We start from the raw sequence: 22,989 nt of genomic DNA on the forward strand, positions 1-22,989 counted from the left end.
ATTGTGAAAAAAATGAAATGAAAAAAATGAAAATCGCTTATTGTCACGAGTAGACTTCAATGAAGTTACTATGAAAAGTCCCTAGTCGCCACATTCCAGCGCCTGTCCGGGGAGGCTGGTACGGGAATCGAACCATGCTGCTGGCCTGCTTTAAAAGCCAGCGATTTAGCCCAGTGAGCTAAACCAGCCCCTAATTGTTTATCATATAATGGTAGAATCTTCATCCATATTATATTCAGCTATTATTTATTGAAACCGTGCACCCCTCACTGGTCAAATATACTTAAAAAAATATTCTAGCTTATTTTTATCAACTGTTGATAAACTGTGATATTTAGTAGCCAAAAATAAAGCAACTGTTTTAGGTAAATAGCGGGGTAGATACAGATCACACACTGAATTAACTAAGATTTACCTTCATTGCCTATTGGGTAGGGTTAAGTTTCTATTTTTTGGATGATGGTGCCAAACATACTACATCTAATTTACTACGCATTTTCTGAATCATTCCATCATCTAAAAACTATTTTCTACTTTTTAGGACAATTTGGAAATTTCTATTGTTCAGCTGAAAAACAGAGACTTTAAAGTTTGGATTAATCACTACAAGACACTGGAAAAAGAACAAAAATCAACATGCACATCAAAACAAACAAATTATAAAAAAACATTGTGTGCAATGGTACTTTATTTTCTCCAAATCTGCAGTAACCCACATCTGCCACAGAGCTAATCTAAAACATATGTCTGACCATTGAAAACAAAAATCATGGGTCTGAATCCCCAATGTGTTATTACAACATGACGAAGTGTGAGTAGCAATTTCTTAAAAGGGAAAGTCCACTGACCACATTTCAAAAACTTGAAATATTTTACTGCAACTGCTTTTTTCTGAATACAATTGATTTTACTAATACAAATGCATATGGATCATAAAACTTTGAAATAAACACAATGATAAACTCTTCAGTGTTTCCAGTTATAACACTGCAAATTGCACATTTACACAAGATCTTTTCAAATTTATACAACATTAGCAGAAGTGGAGACCAAGGAGATATTTTGCATATAAAATGACTTTGCACGCAGAGCGCTGATTAGTAACATGCAAATGTTTATTAACCAATTTCACCACTATCATTCAAAATTTCCAACCAGCATTCATCAATTTCACTATCAGCAGATGGCATCCACAGCAATCTAATTGTTGACTAGCTTAAGGATAGTATTTAAAGAGGCATGTCTTCATACGACAAACTGTTTCATGTTCATCATTAGGCTCTTAATTCCAGATTTTTTTATTGAATTCAAACTCCACACCTAGATTTGAACCTAGCTACCCAAAGCAGTACCCCAGGACTCTGGATTACTAGCCCTGTGACAATACCACTAAGCCACCACCTCCCCCTGGGCCCAAACATCTCCAGATGCCTCATCAATGAGCTTCCTTCCATCATAAGGTATGATGTGGCTCCTTAGGCAGCACCTTCCAAACACAACCACTGCCATCTAGAAGGACAAGGACAGCAGACACATGGGAACCCCACCACCTGAAAGTTCCACTCCAAGCCACTCACCAGCCTGATTTGGAAATTGCAGGGAGATGAACCAGAAATGTCCTGAAGCATTTTGCAACGGTGACATACTTGAGTGATGTATATTAAATTTGTATCAGTGCTTTCACTATAAAACAAAGATTTAATTGAATCATTTTGCCAAGATGGTGAGTGCCCTTTTAAGAACCTCATCTCAGGGAGCCAAGCAACAGGTATCCAGTGTAGGCATATGTATGTGATATATGATAATACTCCAATCCTTATTCACACATTCTTAGGCATAAAATCAAAATTCAGCTTAGCTTATTCCTTTTTTAACTATATCCACCCAGTTTAGCTTTATCACAAATTGAAGCCATTTTGGGTGCACAGACACAGAAATGATGAAGAACTGACTCCCACTCACATTAAAACACTTCCCAGGGAGAGCAACTTTGCATATTCCCATGTGCAGGTCTCTTGCACTGACCTTAATACTATCTATATTGCTATGCAGTTGACAGCATGGCTGTATGACCAGCTGCACATCACAAATCATGGATACCATTATAGGGGCAGTAACTGCAATATAACTGCAGGCCACAACTCTCGTTGGTTTGTGGCAGAATCTGATTTATATTACTGCAAATATGCTTTTCAACAAATATGCTTTTGGTACTTGAATGAGATTACATTCAGTGTGACAAAGAATTAACCCAACAAATATTCGCAAAAACACTTCAACCTTTTTCTAAAGCACTTTGGCAATTGTGTACCAGAATAGTTACAAGCCATTATTGTTTCCTATGGGTGTATATTTCTGTCCTCGATAGTAAGGTCCTATGCCACATCATTCTCCTTTCTCTCTCCTTCAGGTTCTGGTCCAACACATCATTCCTCCCTTGGGTTTTTGTCACACAAAGCATGATTAATCTCTCTCTTCCTCTAAAGATCTGATTTCACCATCTTTCTTTCAAAGCGATGCTACCTTGCAGGCCCGAGTTCTGTGCAGCAGTGTCTCTGCAACTGAACTCCAACATTGATTATCAAGTAGTTTCCACTTAAAAGTTAAGCACACGATACGCAGTAAAACTGAAAGGAAGTGATATCAAATCAACATTTGCACCCAGTAGACCACATGGATTTGAGTATTGTGCACTGCTTTATCTTTGGATTGATTGCAGATTAATTTTAACCTGTGCAAAACACAAACTCTCAACATTTACAAATCGTCCTGATGCTCTGCTGAGTCTTAATTTAATACCTCAGCCCTTTTCAAAGATTCTTCACAAGCAGTTATGGGGTCATTGAGCAAGAGTTCTGTTTGTATATTTAAGGGTGTAGGCATAGAAAACTTCACTTTGAGAGAGTCTTGGCTCAGTGAGCGCATTCTCATTTAAACCAGAAGGTTAGGTTCAATCTCCACTCCAGAGACTTGAGCACATAATCCAACATGACACTTCAAGTGAAGCACGAGAGGGAAGGCTGCACTGTTGGAGATACTGTCTTTGTGATGAAATAATTAAACCAAAGACCTGCTTGCTACTAAAGATGTGTTCCCAGTGTTCTGATCAATATTTATCCCTGCTGTCTGTGGGGGGCTTGTTGCGTGCAAATAGGCTGCCACATTTCCGACATTAACGCAGTCACTTCAAACGGTATTTCCCTGCCTGTGAAGCTCAGAATATCCTGAAGTCCTGGAAGGCATTATATAACTTCAAATATAATTTCAAACAGCGGAGCACAGTGTAACTCTTCACTATTTGCTTGCATTTCACTAAAGAAATATCACACAGATGCCAAAAAAATAGGTACAATATAACCACACTATCTACCTCTCCAGTTAGCTGATGTTCCTCCTTCATCTGTTGCTTAGTTCCGTCATTGCCATGCCTGTCTAGGTCACTGACCATTTCAGAACTTTCAGCAGAACTTCTTAAAAATATAAACTCACAATCCGCAATTTAATAAAAGTGAAAAGAGCAGTTCTTACCCATGATATACTATCCAAGTAGGTAACACAAATCGATAGCCAATAACAATCACAGATGCCCCCAGCAGATGCATTTTAATTTTAGTTCAGCTGTGTACCCCACGCAAAGCCCAATGTTAGGACAATGATGGAACTGACTGCCGTCGCTTTCATTAAATGAAAACTCAAAGCAATCGGCCACTCGTCGGCCGCTACTCCCTAACGTGCCCAGGTCCCTAACTGGATACTAGGCGATTCCCATTTCTGGCAATAAGATATTTTGCAATCGATCAGTCAAGGTGCTTCTTAAAGATAACGCGGTGTCTCCTGTTTATCCCCTGCACCAGACAGGGTAAAAGTCTTAACAACTTAAAACTGCTCTCTCGCACAACTAACAGAAAGTCCTTTCGGAAATAGAAACTGTGTTACTGGAGCAAAGGTTTCCACAGTTACAAACTGACAAGCTTATCGATGGAGATCAGACACACGTCAAGTGCAAACATTTAACAAAAATGCTATTTCGCGCACTTTTCCCCCACGACATGCAGCTTTCAGCCTCGCACAACCCGGTGCCAATAAAACCCGTCTCTGCAAAGATATACCGGGGAGGGCAGATGGGCCACGTGAAAGATGTCAGAGACCACCACAAATCCCCTCACACGGTGCAGGCTGCCCAACTTTCCCCCAGCAACTTGCCCCAGCCCCTGGTAACTTGCCCCCAGCCCCTGGTAACTTGCCCCAGCCCCTGGTAACTTGCCCCCAGCCCCTGGTAACTTGCCCCCAGCCCCTGGTAACTTGTCCCCAGCCTCCTGCCGCGTTCCCATCAAAGTCTCTCCATCAGACGGAGGATGGTCACCTACCTCGAGCTGTCAAAGGGATGCAGCGGAAAACACGTCTGCAGCAAGGCCCCGGTCGGCAGACCCCCGCCCCCCAGATTTATTAACTCTGACACTTGGGCGTTTGAAAGGAAAATAAAAGCGGCGGCGTCCCACACCTGGCGAGAGGATGTCAGCTTGGCCCCTGGCAGCGGCTGCAGCGACGGGATCTCTCTCTGTCTCTGAGCTCGCTTCCCTCCCCAAACCCCCCGCCTCTTCACACTGACCAACAGGCAGCCTGTGCGCATGCTCCACTCGCCCCGCCCCACCCCCCCCCGCCCGCCCCCCCCCATCGCCCCGCCCCCATCGCCCCGCCCCCCCGATCGCCCCCGCCCCCCCGATCGCCCCGCCCCCCGATCCCCCGCCCCCCGATCGCCCCGCCCCCCCCCGATCGCCCCGCCCCGCCCCCCGCCGATCGCCCCGCCCCCCCCCCCCCCCGATCGCCCCCCCCCCCGATCGCCCCCCCGCCCCCCCTCCCGATCAGCCCCGCCCCCCGCCGGACCACCCCGGCCCGCTGATAACCCCGCCCACCGTCAGACCGCCCCGCCCCCTGATAACCCCGCCCCCCGATCACGCCGCCAGATCGCCCCTCCTACCCTGACCGCCCCGCTCACCCGCCTGACCCGCCCCCCTTCTTAGACGGCCCCGCCCCCGCCAGGACGCCCCGCCCCCCGCCAGATCGCCCCGCCCCCCGCAGCCAGGCCGCTGATGGGAGGATCCGGTGCCGTCCTGCAGCAAACGCACCGAATGTGAGCTGCTCGAAGCCTGAGTCCAATTCCACAGCCGCTTCGATATTTCCGCAAAAGGAACAAACAGTAAGATCAGGTTGTGCCCTACTCAAGTGTCAGAGACCACTCGCAAATTAGTAAGCACGTTAGCATTTTTACCTGGAGAATTGTACTTACCACAAAGACCAGGCTGAAGCATTTGCAACCATCTTCAATCAGCCCCCTTCTGAGGACCCCAGCATTACGGTCTTCAGCCAATTGGATTCACTCCATGTGATATCAAGAAAAGGCTAAAGGCACTGCAAACACTATCGACCCTGACAACATTCTGGCAATAGTACTCAAGACTTGTGCTCCAGAACCAGCTGAGCCCCTATAGCCAAGCTGTTCTAGTACAGCTACAACCCTAGCATGCGCTTGATAGTGTGGAAAGTTCCCCCGTATGTCCTGTTCGCAAAAAGCAGGACAAATTTAACCCAGCCAGTTACTGCCCCATCTCGATCATCTGTAAAATGAACATCAGCAAAGAAGGTGTCATCGACTGTTATCAAGCAGCCCTTACACAACAATAATCTGTTCACTCTCAGTTTGGGATCTGCAGGGCCACTGAGCTCCTGATGTCATTACATCCTTAGTCTAAACATGGACAAAAGAGCTGAACTTAAGGTGAGGTACTGTGTACGTTCCACTGTCCGCATGAAAATATGTTTCACTGTACTTTGATATCTATCTACCTAGATGAAGGTTACTGCCCATAACATCATGGCAGCATTTGACTGACAGGTAGCAAGCATCAAAGAATGCTAGCAAAACTGGTCAATTGTCATCAGAGGAATTCTTCACTGGTTGGAGTCACACCTAGCACAAAGGAATGTTGTTACTGGAACTCAGCTATCATTCGCAGGGCATAACTGCAGGAGTTCCTCAGGGTAGGACAACTATCCGAACTATCTTCAGTTGCTTCTCATCAATAGTGTTTCCTCCATCATAAGATCAGAAGTAGGGATGTCCACTGATGATTATACAATGATCAGTATCATTCACAGTTCCTCAGTCCATATGTAGCAACTTTCAGTCTTGCATTGATAAGTGTCAAGTAACATTTGTGCCACACAAGTGCCAGGCTAGGACCATCTTCAATTAGAGGTAATCTAACCATCTATGCTTGACATTCAATGGTATTATCATTGCTGAATCTCCCACTATCAACATTTTGGGGATTATTTCTGACTAGAAACTGAACTGGACCAACCATATATATATTGTGGTTACAAGAGCAGGTCAGAGGCTGGGAATTCTGAGACAAGGGTGGCATTGTGGTTAGCACTACTGCTTCACAGCGCCAGGGATCTCGGTTCAATTCTGGCCCAGTGACTGCCTGTATGGTTTTTGCACTTTCTCCCAGTGTCTGCGTGGGTTTACTCCGGGTGCTCCAGTTTCCTCCCACAGCCCAAAGAGGTGCAGGTTAGGTGGATTGACTGTGCTAAATTGTCCAAAGTTTGGTTGGGGTTGCAGGGATAGGGTGGGGTAGTGGGCCGAGGTTCAGGTGCTCTTTCAGAGGATCGGTGCAGACTTGATAGACCAAAATGGTCTCCTTCTGCACTGTAGGAATTTATGATTCTGAAGTAATTCACCTGTCTCCCCAAAGCCTTTCCACCATCTACAAAGCATTGTGGGGGGTATTTACAGCATACAGACTGTAGCAATCCAAGAAGGCAGTTTCGCCGCGACCTTCTCAAGGACAATCAAGGATGAGCAACAAATATTGGCCTCGCCAGCAAAGGCTACGCCCTGCAAAGAATAAAAAAGAGGAGGGTGGGGGCAAATGTTGAATTAAGATTTTGGAGAGTAAGGAGATTGCTTAAGCAATGCATTATGCAATAAACTTCTCACTTTGGTATGAGACTGATACATTTTGTTATATAACTATCAGCTATTTTGAAATATGAAAATAAACACTCCATGAAGGAATATTTTGCTGTTACATATCTGAGCATTTTCATCCACACAATGAAGATTGTAATGTACAAGAAATTGTACTGCATTAAATTCAATGGGCTATTATTCTGTCCACGTAAATATTTCATTCCACTGATTTCTGAGCTCCCATTACTCTGGCACTTCCAGTTTGGTGTCATCTTCACCAATTTGCATTAAATTTTTGAATCCAAATCATTGATTTAAATTAGAAATTGTCGGCCCAACGTTCAAACCTTTCCACCACTCATTACACCCCTCTACCATCTTGACATAACTTATTTGACAAGTAGCTTTTGTTTTCCACCCTCCGCTAATTTCCTATCCAAGTCTTGAATGCCACAGTTTTGAATTTAACTGGTTGGTTTATGTGTCTGTCAAATGCTTTTTATAAATCCCGGTAAATCATATGTGAGGTGATATCTCTGTCCATTGTATTTTCTTTGAAACCAAGGTGGTTGTCCATCCAGGAACCTCTGCTTCCAAATCCACAATGGGAACGGTTTACTGGATTGGGATAATCCCTATTTACACTTGATAAATGATTCTATTATTAACATAAAACTAGTGGGTCTATAGTTTCCTGTTTGTTTTTTGTTATCCTTTATAAATATGGAAATTACTTATGCTGATTTCCGTTCTACTGGTTTATAAATCTGCTCCAAACATATTAAGGGTCAATTTAGCGTGGCCAATCCACCTACCCTGCACATCTTTAGGTTGAGGGGGCAAAACCCATGCAAGCATGGGAAGAATGTGACCCAGAGCCAGGATCGAACCTGGGACCTCGGCGCCGTGAGACTGCAGTGCTACCCACTGCGCCACCGTGCTGCCTCATATTAAGTATTCCTGATAATTTTCTATTTTAAGCAAGGTTAACTAATCTAGGACTTACATCTCATTTATAAAAGATTGTCTCTTCAATGTGCATGTTACTCACATATTTGGTTGTGAATACTGGGAGAAAATAGTCAGCAGTGGCTGAGTCAGATTCAAATTGCACACCAGAGACCCAAACATAAAATCCAAACTGATGCTCCAATGCAACACTGAGGGAATACTGGCCTGTCGTCTTATAGATCAAACTTTAAATGGAGGGTCCATCTGCCATTTTGAGTGGAACTGAAATAATCTAGAGTACTATTTCAAAGAATATGAGTTCTCTCAGGTGTTCTGACCAATAACACTTTTGAAGTATTTAATTGGCTATAAGGTAGTTTGGGAGGTTTCGAGATCATGAATGGTACTGAGTAAATGCAAGTTCACCTTTTGTTAAATAATATGCACTATCTTGTGTTCATCCTCTGATTCAAGTCCTTAGGGCTGGTTTAGCTCAGTGGGCTAGACAGCTGGTTTGTGATGCAGAACTAAGTCCAGCAGCGCAGGTTCAATTCCCGTACCAGTTTACCTGAACAGGCACCAGAATGTGGCGACTAGGGGCATTTCACAGTAACTTCATACTTGTGACAATAAAAGATTATTATTATGTGCTGTTCACGGCTCTTGCTCCTTCTCTTCCTGTTGGAATACTGAAAGTGCTGCAGTACTATTACATTTTGAATTTACAACACTGCTGATCGGGTGCAGATGCATTATCCTGACATTCGTCTGGAGTTTGGGGCTTCCAATCGACCAAAGTGCTGCTGCTTTAAAAATATAAGGCCACGAGGACAAGAGTACAAGAGTAAAATGTGTATCTTCAAGGAGGTTTTTTTTTTACTAACAAATCGGGAGAAGTATGTAACTAAGAAAGTACTCCTCATAAACTGGACCCATCAGACCCCTTGTACTGAAAGGGAATTTACAGAGTCAGTTCTCTTAGCTGATCTGTAGAGTTCGAGGCTGGATAACCGAATAGCAATAAGACCATAAGACATAGGAGCAGAAATAGGCCATTCAGCCCACTGAGTCTGCTCCACCATTCAATGAGATCATGACTTATCTGATATAATAATCATCAATTCCACTTTCCTGCCTTATCCCCATAACTCTTGATTCCCTTACTGATTAAAAATCTATCTCAGTCTTGAACATACGTAACAGCCAGCCTCTGTAGCCCTCTGCTATAAAGAATTCCAGAGATTCAAATTCACTACCCACCGAGAGAAGAAGGTCTTCCTCGTCTCTGTCTTAACTAGGTGACCCCTTACTCTGAGATTATGACCTCTGTCCCTAGACTCTCCCAAAAGGGCAAACAACCTCTTAGCATCTACCAAGCCGCCTGAGAATCCTACATGTTTCAATCAGGTTGCCTCTTAATAGTCGTCACAACAATTCTATGTATTTTCTTAGGACTGGGCAAAATAATGACCAGTGATTTATGGAATGTCAGTACAACCTCGTTAGACCTGAGCTCCACAATTTACAATCTAACATTTGCTAATTGCTGACATGCCATAGGGTTGGCGTTTTCAACATTTGGTTAGGGAAGACCCTGAATATTTTCTCTAGTTTTCATCTATTAAACTATAATCAGTATTTCATGATGTAGTAATATACCAGGGCACATGTTCAGAGTTGAAAGGCAGATATATATTGCTGAAAATTGAAAAATCAAATTGCAGTATAAATTTTTGTTCCCTTTGAGATTTTCTTGAAAATTTGTCCTGATGAAGGCAAGGTTAAAAGCTTAGGCAGCATTTCTCTTTTTACAGCAATACCCAAGTTCTGTACTACCAAGGGACTTGTAGGTGTATATGTTTAACTTTTTAATTGAAACTCAAGATGCCCCTCTGCCAACAGGGAAGATAAAATGACAATGATGTAATGGAACACAGGCAATGTGTCCCAAGACATCTTTGTCATTTAATTTCCCTTGCTTTCTCACCTCTTTTGCTCCACCTGCCCTTCTCTGACACCCCCCTTTTGAACTGCACAAACCCCACCATATTTCCACCTCTTGATCAGTTTCTCTCTCCACACACATTGCTGCGTTTCCCCAGCATTTCTGCTTTTATTTCAGATTTCCAGGATCAACTGTATTTTACTCTATCCCGTTATGCAATATATTCAATCCTGCTTTTAAGAAAGTCGCACCCAGTATTTTCCAATACAAGTAAGGATTAAAACATAGATGAAACGTAGCATAGTGGGGGAAGCACGGTAGCATAGTGGGGCAGCACGTTAGCATAGTGGTTAGCACTGTGGCTTCACAGCATCAGGGTCCCAGGTTAAATTCCCCGCTGGGTCACTGTGCGGAGTCTGCACGTTCTCCCCGTGTCTGCGTGGGATTCCTCCGGGTGCTCCCGTTTCCTCCCACAGTCCAAAGACGTGCAGGTTAGGAGGATTGGCCATGCTAAACTGCCCTTAGTGCCCAAAAAGGGGTTATTGGGTTCGGGGGATAGGGTGGAAGTGGGTCGGTGCAAAGAAGATGGGCCAAATGGTCTCCTTCTGCATTGTATGTTCTTATGTTCTATGAAACATAGTGAGGAAAATATCTGTTAAAAGCAGAAGTACTCTGGGAATCTTGAAAGTTCTTCGCACGGTAAACTATTAGCTCCCCCACCGCCCGCCCCCTCCTCTCAAGCACATTCACTTTCACAAAAAAGTAGTTGAGTTCTATTTTGCGTCCGCAAGAATTATTCCATGTGTTGTAGAAACTAACCAAGGGAAACAACACGCGCCCAGGCAAGCTGAGTACACGGGGCATTGATCAAAACACCCATTGAACACAGTTGCAAAAAAGGAATCAGCTACATAACGCGTCATTGTAACAAAATTTACCGTCTGAAGTAATGGAAAACATCAACTAAAAATAATCTCAAGCTATCACATGGTTACATTGTTGTACCACTTTCCTAACTTGCCAGCCGAGTGTTTGGGAGAAAAATCCTAAACTTCTGACGATTCTAAACTTGGTTTAAAGTTACAAGATCTTATTTCACTCATTTCAAACCATATTTAAACAGTAGTAATGTAACTTGAATAGGTTCGGGTACACGTTAGATCGTAAGATATAGAAAATCAAACTGATAAAAAATCAAAATGTATAAACACAAATATGAACCATGATTTTTTTTAAACCTGCATTAGTGCCCGAGCAACTAACGTTTGTCGCTGTTCGCTTTTTAAGGTATGAATTACCTGTAAACAGTTGTGAAATCCAGGTTCCGGTTGTAGCTGTTGAGCCTATATTTATGTTTTAAATTTTTAGCAGCTCTTTATAGAGAGCTGCTGGAAGAAAACACATCCCACAGTTGATGTCACTTCGCGGTTTGGACAAATCAGGGCAGTCAAACAAACGGTGCATCGGGCGGATAAGATTGGGGAGTCTGGGCAGGGTGAAGAGTAGTGTATAGCTGCCATCTCCTGGAAAAGAAATGCAATGCAAGTCACTCCTTTGCCCGTTGGTTACCATTCTGCTGCACATAGAAAAGGGCGCTGAATATTTTAAGAATCCCTCACCCAATTTTGTTTGTGCTGGGCATGAAGAAAATCAATTGATTAGTTATTTATCCAAACTCCCCTCCCCCTTCGACGAAAGCGAATAATTTGAAGAATACTCCCACTGATACTTCCACCAGTTTATCAATGTCAATATTAGTAATTAGGTTAATAATTAGGTTACAGGGCGGCACGGTGGCCTAGTGGTTAGCACAACCACCTCACGGCGCTGAGGTCCCAGGTTCGATCCCGGCTCTGGGTCACTGTCTGTGTGAAGTTTGTACATTCTCTCCGTGCCTGCGTGGGTTTCGCCCCCACAACCCAAAAATGTGCAGAGTAGGTGGATTGGCCACGCTAAATTGCCCCTTAATTGGAAAAAATAATTGGGTAATCTAAATTTATTTAAAAAAAAATTAGGTTACATTTCTTGTTTGTGGCATTACGTAATGAGCGTTTTTAAGGACGAGAAGACAATTATTGTCGTGCACTGTTGCTCGTTCTAGGTGAGTGTGCTTAACACTCAATTTGGCTCTGTTTCGTTACTTAGCTCTGGAGTCGCCAGGTATCGTTAAGATACCGCCACAAGCTTCAAGGTCAAGTTCAAAGCAATAAAACCATACACCAATTAGTAAGTTCAAACAACTGAGTTTATTATAATACAATTATAATACTACCCATGCACACGCTAAGATGATTAAACTATTCCTACCGCTAAATAAACCAATACTTATCTCGAAGGGAACTGCCGGATCAGGGGACAAGGTCTGCTGTGGTCTGCAGACTTCAGGTTGGTACGGGTTAAAAAGGGGTCAGGAGTGTCTATCTCTGGTAGCGATCGTTGTGAGACTTACTTGCTGGCGGCTGCTGTCCCAAACCTCTCCTCTCTCTCGTTCAAGGTCTTCATGGCAAAAGCTGGTCGAGATGCTGGTCCAGAGAGGAGGGCTGGTTAAGAAGAATGAACTAAGTGTGGGACCTGTCTTTTATAGGTCCCAGGGCTTCGCGCCCTTTTGGGCGGACCCTTTTCCTGCTGGGAATCGATTGGGTCTCTTCCCAATCGATATGTTTGAATCCCCCCAATACTGAGGCTGTTCCTTGGCTACTGGGCGGGCCTTCAGGTGCTTTGTTTTCGAACCCCGCTGGTGCGGGGTGTCTGGTTTCCCATACACTGTTGCAATCACTTCCCCATTTGTGTCCATTGTCCCTGGGATCGTTCCATTGCTATGTTAACTATCCCGGAGATTGCCTCATTAGTATGCGGAATGTTCGTTTCGGTGCTGTCTGCTCTCTTAGCAGACAGAATACACATTGGCTTGGTGCAGCCTGCTTGTGCTGTTAACATTGTCCATTTTAACCTGCAAGCTTTGCGTTCCTCCATTTTGTATTGAGGGAATGGCCAACACTCGGTGGCTACAGCACCCATTAAACATAAACATCGCAAATATTACAATTAATCTTTAATAGTGTCACAAGTAGGCTTACATTAACACTGCAATAAAGTTACTGTGAAAATTGTTAACAATGCACCTTTAATTAATATTTTGTTCACAATCATTTAATTTGTTAATTTTCTTTTTTTTAATTAATGTTTTTATTTGTTTTCACATTTTATATTACATATTTCAGGCGATAAATTACAAGTTTCATCTCCATGTGTAGTATCATTTCATTTCATCTTACAAAAGCAATCGAGGCAAAATTAGAATGACAAAGGAGAGATATCCCAAAGAGCGAGAAAATCAAAACCCACACAAACAAGGATCATTATACATATGGGCGGAACGGTAGCACATTGCTTATTAGTTAGCACTGGGTCTTATAAGTAAGCACTGTTGCTTCACAGAGCCAGAGTGCCATGTTCGATTCCCGGCTTGGGTCACTGTCTGACTGTCTGTGCGGAGACTGCACGTTTTCCCTGTTTCTACATGGGTTTCCTCCGGGTGCTCCGGTTTCCTCCCACAAGTCCCGAAAGACGTACTGTTAGGTCATTTGGACATTCTGAATTCTCCCTCAGTGTACCTGAACAGGTGCCGGAATGTGGCGACTAGGGGATTTTCACAGTAACTTAATTGCAGTGTTAATGTAAGCCTACTTGTGACAATAAAGATTATTATTATTATTTCCATCTGCCTGTTTTTTTCTCCCCTCAGTGGCTGTGGGCCCCATTTGGCCAGTCTGCCTCAGTTGCCCTGTCTGTTGTTGGCCCCAGTCTGTATTTCCATGTTTTGCTGCTCCCTCGGGTTCTCCGTTTGCTCCCCCCCCCCTCCGCTTTCCTACCCCCTTCCTTTCCTTTGTGACCTGAGGCTCGTCTGTGTATTCCCCCCCCCCCCCCCCCCCCCCCAGTCCCATTCCGTTGGCTGTTGGTTACAAATAGGTCCTAGAACAAGTTGGTGAATGGCTTCCACGTCTTGTGGAATCCCTCTTCCGACCCTCGGATGGCGAATTTGATTTAATCCAGTTGGGGAAATTCCGACAGGTCTGCCAGCCAGTCTTCAGCTTTAGGTGGTGCTGCTAATCACCAGCCGAGAATGATTCTCTGGCAGACAATTAGGGAGGCAAAGGCAAGGGGTTGGCAAGGGGTTGGCTTCCCCCCCCCCCCCCCCCCCCCCCCCCCATGAAGAGTTCTTGCTGGTCTGATACCCTAAAAACTGCCACTTTTGGCCTTGGCTCCCCCTCATCGCCACAACTTGGACCTTGCCTTAAAGAAGGCTGTCCAGAACTCGATAAGTCTGGGGCATGCCCTGAACATGTGGGTGTGGTTGGCTGGGCCTCTCTGGCACCGTTCACATTTGCCCTCCACCTCTAAGAAGAACCTGCTCATTCAGGTTCTGGTTTCGTCCAGTCTGTGCCCAACTTTCAGCTGCATTAGGCAGGAGGAGGTGAGGTTTGCCCTATTCAGTGCTTCACTCCAAAGTCAACACCCTATTTCTATTTCTAGTTCCTCCTCCCATTTTTCCAGTGCTTCATCCAGAGGGGAATGTAGTAGTCGCCGTACAGGTCCCCACAGTTTCCCCTCCCTAAGTCGCCCACATCCAACAGTTCCTCTATCAATAAATGTTTCAGCGTCCGTGAGTATGATACCGTCTCCTTGCAGAGAAAGTTTTTAACTTGTAGCTGTTGTGACACATTCTCTTTGGGCAGTTGTAGCCTCTGTCAGTTCCGCTAACGTCGCTCGTCTGTCCTCCGTATAAAAGTCCTAACCGTCAATGTCCCCCCCCGTCCTGTCTCCACCTTTTAAAGGTGGCATCCATTTTGGCTGGCGCAAACCTGTGGTTGTTGCAGATGGGGGCCATGGTGGACTTTTCGGTCAGGCCGAAGTGTTGCCTTAACTGGTCCTACGTCCGGAGCGTGGCTATTACCACTGGTCTTGTAGAGTACATGGTTGGCGGCGATGGGAGTGTTGCTACGGCCAGAACCCAGGGGGATATCCCAATGCAGGAGCTCTCCTTCATCCTCACCCATTCTGTTTACGTCTCCCTTTTCTGCGCCCAGGATGTGGCCATTACCACTTTCGATGTGGAGATGCCGGCGTTGGACTGGGGTGAGCACAGTCAGAAGTCTTACAACACCAGGTTAAAGTCCAACAGGTTTTTTTCAAACACGAGCTTTCAGAGCGCAGCCCCCACCATCATCCACCCCCACCATCTGGCCTGGACTTGCAAAATCCTACCAACTGTTCTGGCTTGAGACAATTCACACCTCTTTAACCTGTGATTATCCCTCTCCCTGGATCTGTAATGATTTGATTATCTGCAAATGCTTGCATTCCAAGCATTATCCAGCATCTCTGACTTTGTCTATATCAATGTTTCTGGAACATACCTCTCCATTCACCTGAGGAAGGAGCTGCGCTCCGAAAGCTCGTGTTTGAAACAAACCTGTTGGACTTTAACCTGGTGTTGTAAGACTTCTTACTGTGATTACCACTTTCAGCAGTGCCTGATGCTCAATATTAGCCGAATACCTTGACAAAGCCAAGATCTTGGCCAGTATGTTCATGTCTACATTAAGCAGTGAAATGGGCCTGTAGGACCCACATTTGGTTGGGTCTTTGTCTTTCTTGGTTAACAGCAAGATTGAGGCTTGTGCTATCGCTGGTGGCAGTGTTCCCCATGCTAGCGAGTCTGTGAACATCCCGCGCAAGTGCGGTGCAAGTGCTGGTCAATCTTTTATAGAAGTCCGCTGGAATCCGTCCGGCCCGGGGCCTTCCCCGCCTGCATGGAGTTAATGCTCTCCATGACTTCACCCAGTTCTAATGGTGTTACTAGCCCCCTTTTCTTGTAGATACGCCCCTACACGCCGGGGTTTCCATTTGTTAGGGGGCCATCCAAAATGGCCACGGTCACCATACTCACCATGAGGCCATACCCCTGCACTCCAGGGTTTCTCTTTGTTCAGGGGCCACCCAACATGGGCACCAACTGCCATGTGGACGAGCCCCTGCACTCCGGGGTTTTCCTTTGTTTGGGGGCCCTCCAAAGTGGCTGCTTGCGTTGCCATTTTGCTCCTCGTTGTCACGTGTGGCCTATTGTAGCCAGCCTTCTCCCACCTTGTCCCTTTGTTTCCCTTATGGTTTTGCCCCGTCCCTTCCCCACCCTTCCTATTGTTATCGCCCATTCCCCCTCCCCCATTAGCCCCCTTAACTATCCCCCCGTCGGTGGTGTGTGTCCCCCTGTCGCCAGTTGCTCTCTCCCTGGCAGGAGATGCGCCGCGACTCACCCTCACTCGTAGCTCCTGGTGCGAGCTTTCCCACGAGTGTGTGATGGCCCCCCTCTGGTCGCCTTGAACCTACCCTTCGCCCGCTATATCTCTTCCCCCTCTTCCTCCTCCTCACCTTTTCCTGCGCTCCACTGCCCTAGCCACTTCCTTCCTACATTTGGTTCCCCAGTTCAGAGCGAGGCGGTACAGTCCCGTGTCTCAAGTCCTTTTAGTTTTTCCCGGCAATCTTTTCACCAATGCTTTTGCTGCTGTCTTCCCAGCCCATTTTTCTGGGCACATTTTCCCGCGTTCGCCGGAGCTATGAATTAGTGCTCTACGCCCTGGAATGTGACCCATAGTTTGGCCAGGTGCAGCATCCCTGCATGTTGTTTTTATACAGTGCCGGCTTGGCTCTGTTGAACTCTGCTCAGCGCTTGGCCAGATCCACACCAATATCCTGGTAGATCCTGATCTGGTGCCCTTTTCAGTAGTGGTCTTTGTCTGCCTGGCCCAGCGCAGGATTCTTTCCCAGTCTTGGTACCGGTACATTTTGGCGATTATTGCCCTCGGCTGCTCTCCGGCCCTGGGTTTCGGCCATAGCAACCTGCGGGCTGTCTATCTCCGGCGGGTTCGTCTTCAAGCCAGTCATGTTTGATGGAGGTCTAGTTTATTTTTAAGATAAGGAAAAAGAAACGTCCTTATCACTCAGATGCAAAAATCGCCTACAGATCTGCCCCCCCCCCCCCCCCCCCCCATCTGCTCCATAAATGCCAATTACACCTTTGCCACCCCTGATGGAATCAGAGACTTAGGTCTAGATCGGTCCAATCGAGGGTTGAAAACACAATTTAAGTGCCCCCCCACCCCCAAAATTAGCTGATGTGATTCCAAGTCAGGAATGGAAGCCAGTAGCTTGTTAGTAAAAGCTGTATCATCTGAATGTGGAGCATACACATCAACTAGGACCACCAAGGTGCCCGCTAAAGACCCATTGATATCACATGTCTCCAATTTGGGTCCGCCAAGATCTTAGCAGCCAAAAAAGGAAATTAATCAAAACTGTGCCCCACCCTGGCCCTATCATCGAAACACGAGTGGAATACCTGTCCCACCCATCCATTCCCCAACCTTGTCCGGTTCCTGACCCGCAAATGGGTTTCCTTCAGAAACACGACATCAGCACTTAATATTTTCAGGTGAGCAAATTCCTCAACATTTTTACTGGGCCATTCAACCCCCTCACATTTCAAATGACCAGCCGAATTGGGGCCATCTACGCACCCCCCCACACACACCCAAGTCAGCCATTTCCATGAAGAAAGGTAATCCAGCGACCATTTAAAAAGTACAGGCACCAAGCAAAACCAAGGTGGCCACCAAACCCTCCACCAGGACTAAACGAAGAACAAGCTGTAGTCACTGTCAGAAAACCATCCCAACCCCCACCCTCTCATCTCCCAACGACACCACACCCAAATCAACAATCAAACAATAAAAGGCAGACAAACTCCCCAGCCCCTACCTCAACTACCCATGACCCCAAACAAAACAAAAACCTTAAGCTCATCTAAAACTACAATAAAATAATGAGCTGCCGTTACTTCCACCACTTTGCATCCGTTATCTAACTCTTCAGTTAGCAGGGTTGCCCCCGTCCATATTAAAGACAAATAAATAGACATAACACTATGAAGGTTGGCCGGTCTGGGTTGCATAGGTCAGCTGGCGTGGGCCCCGAAGATCGGCTGGCGTGGGCCCCGAAGGTCGGCCGGCGTGGTTCCCGAAGGTCAGCCGGCGTGGGCCCTGAAGGTCGGCCGGCATGGGCCCTGAAGGTTAGCCGGCGTGGGCCCCGCAGGTCAGCTGACGTGGGCTCCGAATGTCGGCCGGCGTGGGCTCCGAAGGTCGGCCAGCGTCGGCCCCCGATGATCGGCCGGTGTGGGTCCCGAGCCAACAAGTTTTAAAAACTCTGGTCTAGATGGCTGAATGGCATGGCTGCCAATAGAACAGCAAAATGAAGAGTCCAGAGCCTGAGGAACAGAATATTCCCAAGGGTAATAAGGTTAGTTGAGGTTGCAGAAATAGGGAGGAGCAAGGCCATAAAGGTCTTTAAACACAAGAATGAGAATTGGAAATTGTAACTGAAGTAGCGAAAGTAGCCCAGCCAGTACCAGAGAAATGGGCAAGTGCAATAGAATATGGATAGCAGTGTTTTCAATGAGTTGATACTTACAGGAGATGGAGAATAAAGGCTACCAAAAAATCATTGGAATAGTCAAAGTTGGATGTAACAAAGGCATGGATGAGTTCAACAGCAGTGCACCGAGGAAGAATCAAATACAGAGATGACAGCCTTTGTGATTGAGCAGATGGGCGCGATTCTCCGCTGCCCACGACGGTTCGGAGAATAGCGGGAGGGCGTCCCCGACATTTTTCACGCCCTCCCGCTATTCTCCAACCCCCCGCCCCCACGGCTGTCCCACGACACAAATCGCTGCTCGCCGTTTTTTACGGCGAACAGCGATTCTCCCCAGGCCGATGGGCCGAGTTCCCAGGCCTTTACGGCCGTTTTTACGGCAGCAAACACACCTGCTTGCTGCCGTCGTTAAAACGGCCGCAACATGCCCGTTCTGGGCATCCAGGGCCCCGATTGGCACGGCAGTACCACGGCCGTGCCAAGGGGGGCATGGGCCCGCCACCGATCGTGGGCAGTGCGTCCCTCTTTCTCCCTCCGTCGCCCCGCAGGATCAGTCCGCGGGCGGCCGAGGGAGATGACGGCACCTCGCATGCGCTGGCTTGAGCCGTCCAACCCGCGCTTGTGCGGCTGACGTCATCGTGCGCGTCAGCCGCCGTGATGCTTGGCGCACCGACTTAGCGACGGTCGCTAAGGCCACGATGCCGTGCTTCACGGGGCCCCACTGCTAGCCCCGCCCGGGGGGAGAGAATCGGGTCCCGGGAGGGGGCGCGGAGGCTGCCGTGAAACACGGCCAGTTTCACGGCAGCCTTTACGACTCGCCGCATTTGCGGAGAATCGCGCCCACAGTGTCAGAAACGTATCTTAGAATTAAACCTGAGACTTGGGAACATAGAAACAGGTGTAGGTCATTCAGCCTATAAAGTCTATTCTGGCATTAAATTTGATAAGGACTGATCTATATCTCAATTTAATTTACTTGCTTGTGTTCTATATCTCTTGATACCCTTATCTAACTAAATGTATCAATTTCAAGTCTTGAAAGTTTCAATTCTGTCACAATCCAGTCATCAGTGAAAGTTCCAGATTTATCCTACTCTTTGTGTGAAAAAGGGCTTCCTGATTTTACTCTTAAATGGACCAGCTCTAATTTTAAAATTATAACCTTTTGTTCTGTATTTCCTCAGAGGAAATACCTATTGAATCTATTTATTATTTTAAATATCTCAATTACATCACCCCTCAACTATTTTAACACAAGGTCAAACAAGCCAAAGTTATATAATCTATCTTCATAATTTAACCCTTAAACTCTGATATAATTCTGATGAATCAGGATGCCTTTTGAGATCAATATATCTTTCCTGGTGTTTGGTGCTTAAGATGAGATGCAATACTCCAGATGGATAGAGACATTGGCCAGGGAGAAAGATTAATCTGATAGCAAGGATATGGAATTTGTGGCAGAGGGCAATGGCTTCAGTCTTCATAATGTTTAACTGGATGGTTAAGAGTGAAAGAAAGAGAGGGCCGTCTCAATCAGCTGGACAAAGGGCAGCACGGTGGCACAGTAGTTAGCATTGCTGCCTACGGCGCTGAGAACCCGGGTTCGAATCCCGGCTCTGGGTCACTGTCCGTGAGGAGTTTGCACATTCTCCCCGTGTCTGCGTGGGTTTCACCCCCACAACCCAAAAGATGTGCAGGATAGGTGGTTGGCCATGCTAAATTGCCCCTTAATTGGAAAAAATAATTGGCTACTCTAAATTTTAAAAAAAGAAAGAAACAAATCAGCTGGACAATGGAGGATCGTGTGACCATGACAAAAATTGCAGAGAGACCAAAGAAGATGAGGAGAAAAAACGGCACCGTGGTTAGAATTTGTGACTGATCAGAGACATTACAATAATGCAATAGCATATTTGAATACTTTAGCTGCAACCTCTCTCCAAACACAAATCCACATAGTGCAGTGCGTGGTCGGATATGACATTTGCCGAGTATTCCGACCCTCACGTTCCATGTGACCAGTCTGGTCAGGGGCCTCCAGCCGCCCCACCCTATCCCACCCTGATCAGCCATACCCTAGTCATAAGGGAATCCAACAGGGCCCTGCCTGATCCAGATTCCAGGTCCACCCAAGATGGCCACTGTAGTAATCCACAGGAGGCAGGAGTTCCGTCACCACACCAATATTTATTAACAATAACGATATTACAGGAGCAGCTACAAACAGTGCTGCTAGCAGTCCAGTCAACTTAAGACTGGCTCACAAAGCCTACACAGGTGATTATATGGGCCCCCTCAATGAACTATCATTGAGGGAGCTCATATTCCAATTGGCCAACCAATAAAGCCAATTGGAGTTCATTACACCCCTCCCCACCAAGGTCCGAGGAATTCCTGCCAGCTGGCATTCCTCTGAGCTTCTTCCTGCTCCTCATGTCTGGGTCTGTTACCTCTGTGTCGTCCGCCGGGTCGTTCTCCGAAGTGGGCGGGGTGTACCTTATAGGTGCCCGTCTTTTCCTTGACGACCTCCTTGGAAGTTGTTCTTCCTCCTCCTTGGGGAGAGGTGTCGCGGCGGCCTCGACGAGCGTGTCCATCTCCGACTCTGACGACTGGATGACGGGGTCTGGAGAAATTGCTCGGGGCTGGGGTGTGGGTATCCTTTCCGTCTGGGCTATCCCAGCTTGAGGCGGTCCTGCTTCGCCTGCCTCCAAGTGTGGTTCCGCTGCCCTTATTTGGTCTAGGTGTTTCTTCAGCACCTTACCTCCTATTGAAACCTCATAGGATACGGGCCCTGTTTGGCACTCTACCGTGCCTTTGACCCACATTGCTCCATTCCTATAATTCTTGACCCAAACCGGTGCCCCCACCTGAAAATGTCTCTGCTGCCGACTATTATCATGCCCCCTGCATTGGGCCTCCTGTTGTTTCTCCACTTTCCCCGTTAAATTTGGGAAAAGGAGACTCAGCCTCGTTCGCAGCCGCCTTCCCATTAAGAGTTCAGCTGGCGGTATGCCTGTTGTGGAATGCGGTGTGGTCCTGTAATCAAACAGCCAGCGGGAGAGCTTTGTGTCCATTGACGCTGCCGGCTGCTTCTTGAGTCCCGCTTTAAGTGTCTGGACCGCTCTCTCTGCCAGGCCGTTGGTCGCTGGATGGTAGGGGGCCGTTTTGATGTGATGGACTCCGTTTTCCTTCAGGAATTTTCCAAATTCCCCACTTGTGAATGCCGTTCCGTTGTGCGACACCAATACCTCCGGAAGTCCATGTGTTACAAACGAGGCCCTGAGCTTTTCGATTGTCGATGCTGTGCTTGCCGTGTTTACCCGGTGGACGTCCAACCATTTGGAGTAGGTGTCCACTATCACCAAAAACATTGAGCCCATGAAAGGGCCGGCGTGGTCAATATGCAGGCGGGTCCACGGTCTGCCTGGCCATTCCCACGGGTGCAATGGCGCCGCTGGTGGCACTCTTTGCCCCTGTTGGCACTCCTGGCACCGACGTACCAAGGCTGCTATGTCTGTGTCCAAACCTGGCCACCAAACATAGCTTCGAGGTAGCATCTTCATTTTAGACACCCCTGGGTGTCCGTGATGTAACTCGGTTAGGATTGCCTGATGGCCCTGAGCTGGGACGATTACCCGGGCTCCCCATAATAGGATACCGTCTTCTACGGTTATTTGGTCCCTTCTGCTCCAGTATGGGTGCATCTGGGGCTCCACTGGTCTTTCCAGTTCCCCTGTTAGCAGTAAATGCTTCATCTTGGCTAAAACTGGGTTTTTTTGCGTCCACAACCGAATATGTTGTGCGTCTACTGGTAGGGTGTCCAAAACATTTAGAGTCATTACTGTCTCCTCAACCTTTAGTATTTGCGGCGAAGTGTCCGGGAGGGGAAGTCTGCTCAAAGCATCTGCATTTGCTACTCGAGTTCCCGGTCTGTGCTCCAGAATGTATCTATATGCCGCCAGTAGCAACGCCCAGCGTTGGATTCTAGCTGATACAATCGGGGGTATTGACTTGTCTTCTTTTAATAACCCTAATAACGGCTTATGGTCCGTCACTATGGTGAATTTCCGCCCGTACAGATACTGGTGAAATTTTTTTACTGTGAATATCACCGCCAGTCCTTCCTTCTCGATTTGGGCGTACTTCCTCTCAGCCATCGCCAAGGTCGTCGAAGCATAGGCTATTGGCCGTTCTTCCCCATTCCTTCCTCTATGGGCTAAGACGGCTCCTACCCCATAGGGGGATGCATCACAAGTGACCACCAACTCCTTCCTTGGGTCATAATGCTCTAGGACATTTTCGGATGACAGCTGTTCCTTAATGTCCCTAAATGCTCGGTTTTGGCGGGTGGACCATTTCCATTCTTGCCCCTTTTTTAGTAGCTGGTGGAGTGGTTCTAGGATGGACGCCCTATTTTCAATAAATTTGCCATAATAGGTTACCAACCCTAGAAATGATCGTAACTCCTGGACCGTGGTGGGAGCTGGGGCTTCTTTTATTGCCCTTACTCGGTCTTCTAATGGGTGTAAGCCTGACTCGTCTACTTTATATCCCAGGTACATCACTTGTGGGGCCAGAAAAACACATTTTTCCCTTTTTAGCCGTACGCCTGCCTTTGCGAAACGCC

The 22,989-nt window shown here is 46.7% G+C and overlaps 1 protein-coding gene across 3 annotated transcripts in view; it reads right to left on the minus strand.

The window, feature by feature from the left end:
- Positions 1–11,294, minus strand: part of tgfbr3 (transforming growth factor, beta receptor III) — a 207,375-nt gene extending 196,081 nt beyond the window's left edge. The window contains exon 1 of one of the 3 annotated variants that reach the window (XM_038793815.1): positions 11,171–11,294. The gene's annotated coding sequence lies outside the window, so the exon portion shown is untranslated. Of the gene's footprint in view, positions 1–3,528; positions 3,841–4,367; positions 4,586–11,170 lie in introns of those variants that run through there. The other 2 variants (XM_038793814.1, XM_038793816.1) reach the window with 2 other exon arrangements.
- Between the last annotated feature and the right edge of the window lie 11,695 nt (positions 11,295–22,989).

The sequence above is a fragment of the Scyliorhinus canicula genome, chromosome 4, assembly GCF_902713615.1.
Source record: "Scyliorhinus canicula chromosome 4, sScyCan1.1, whole genome shotgun sequence".
NCBI lineage: Eukaryota > Metazoa > Chordata > Chondrichthyes > Carcharhiniformes > Scyliorhinidae > Scyliorhinus > Scyliorhinus canicula.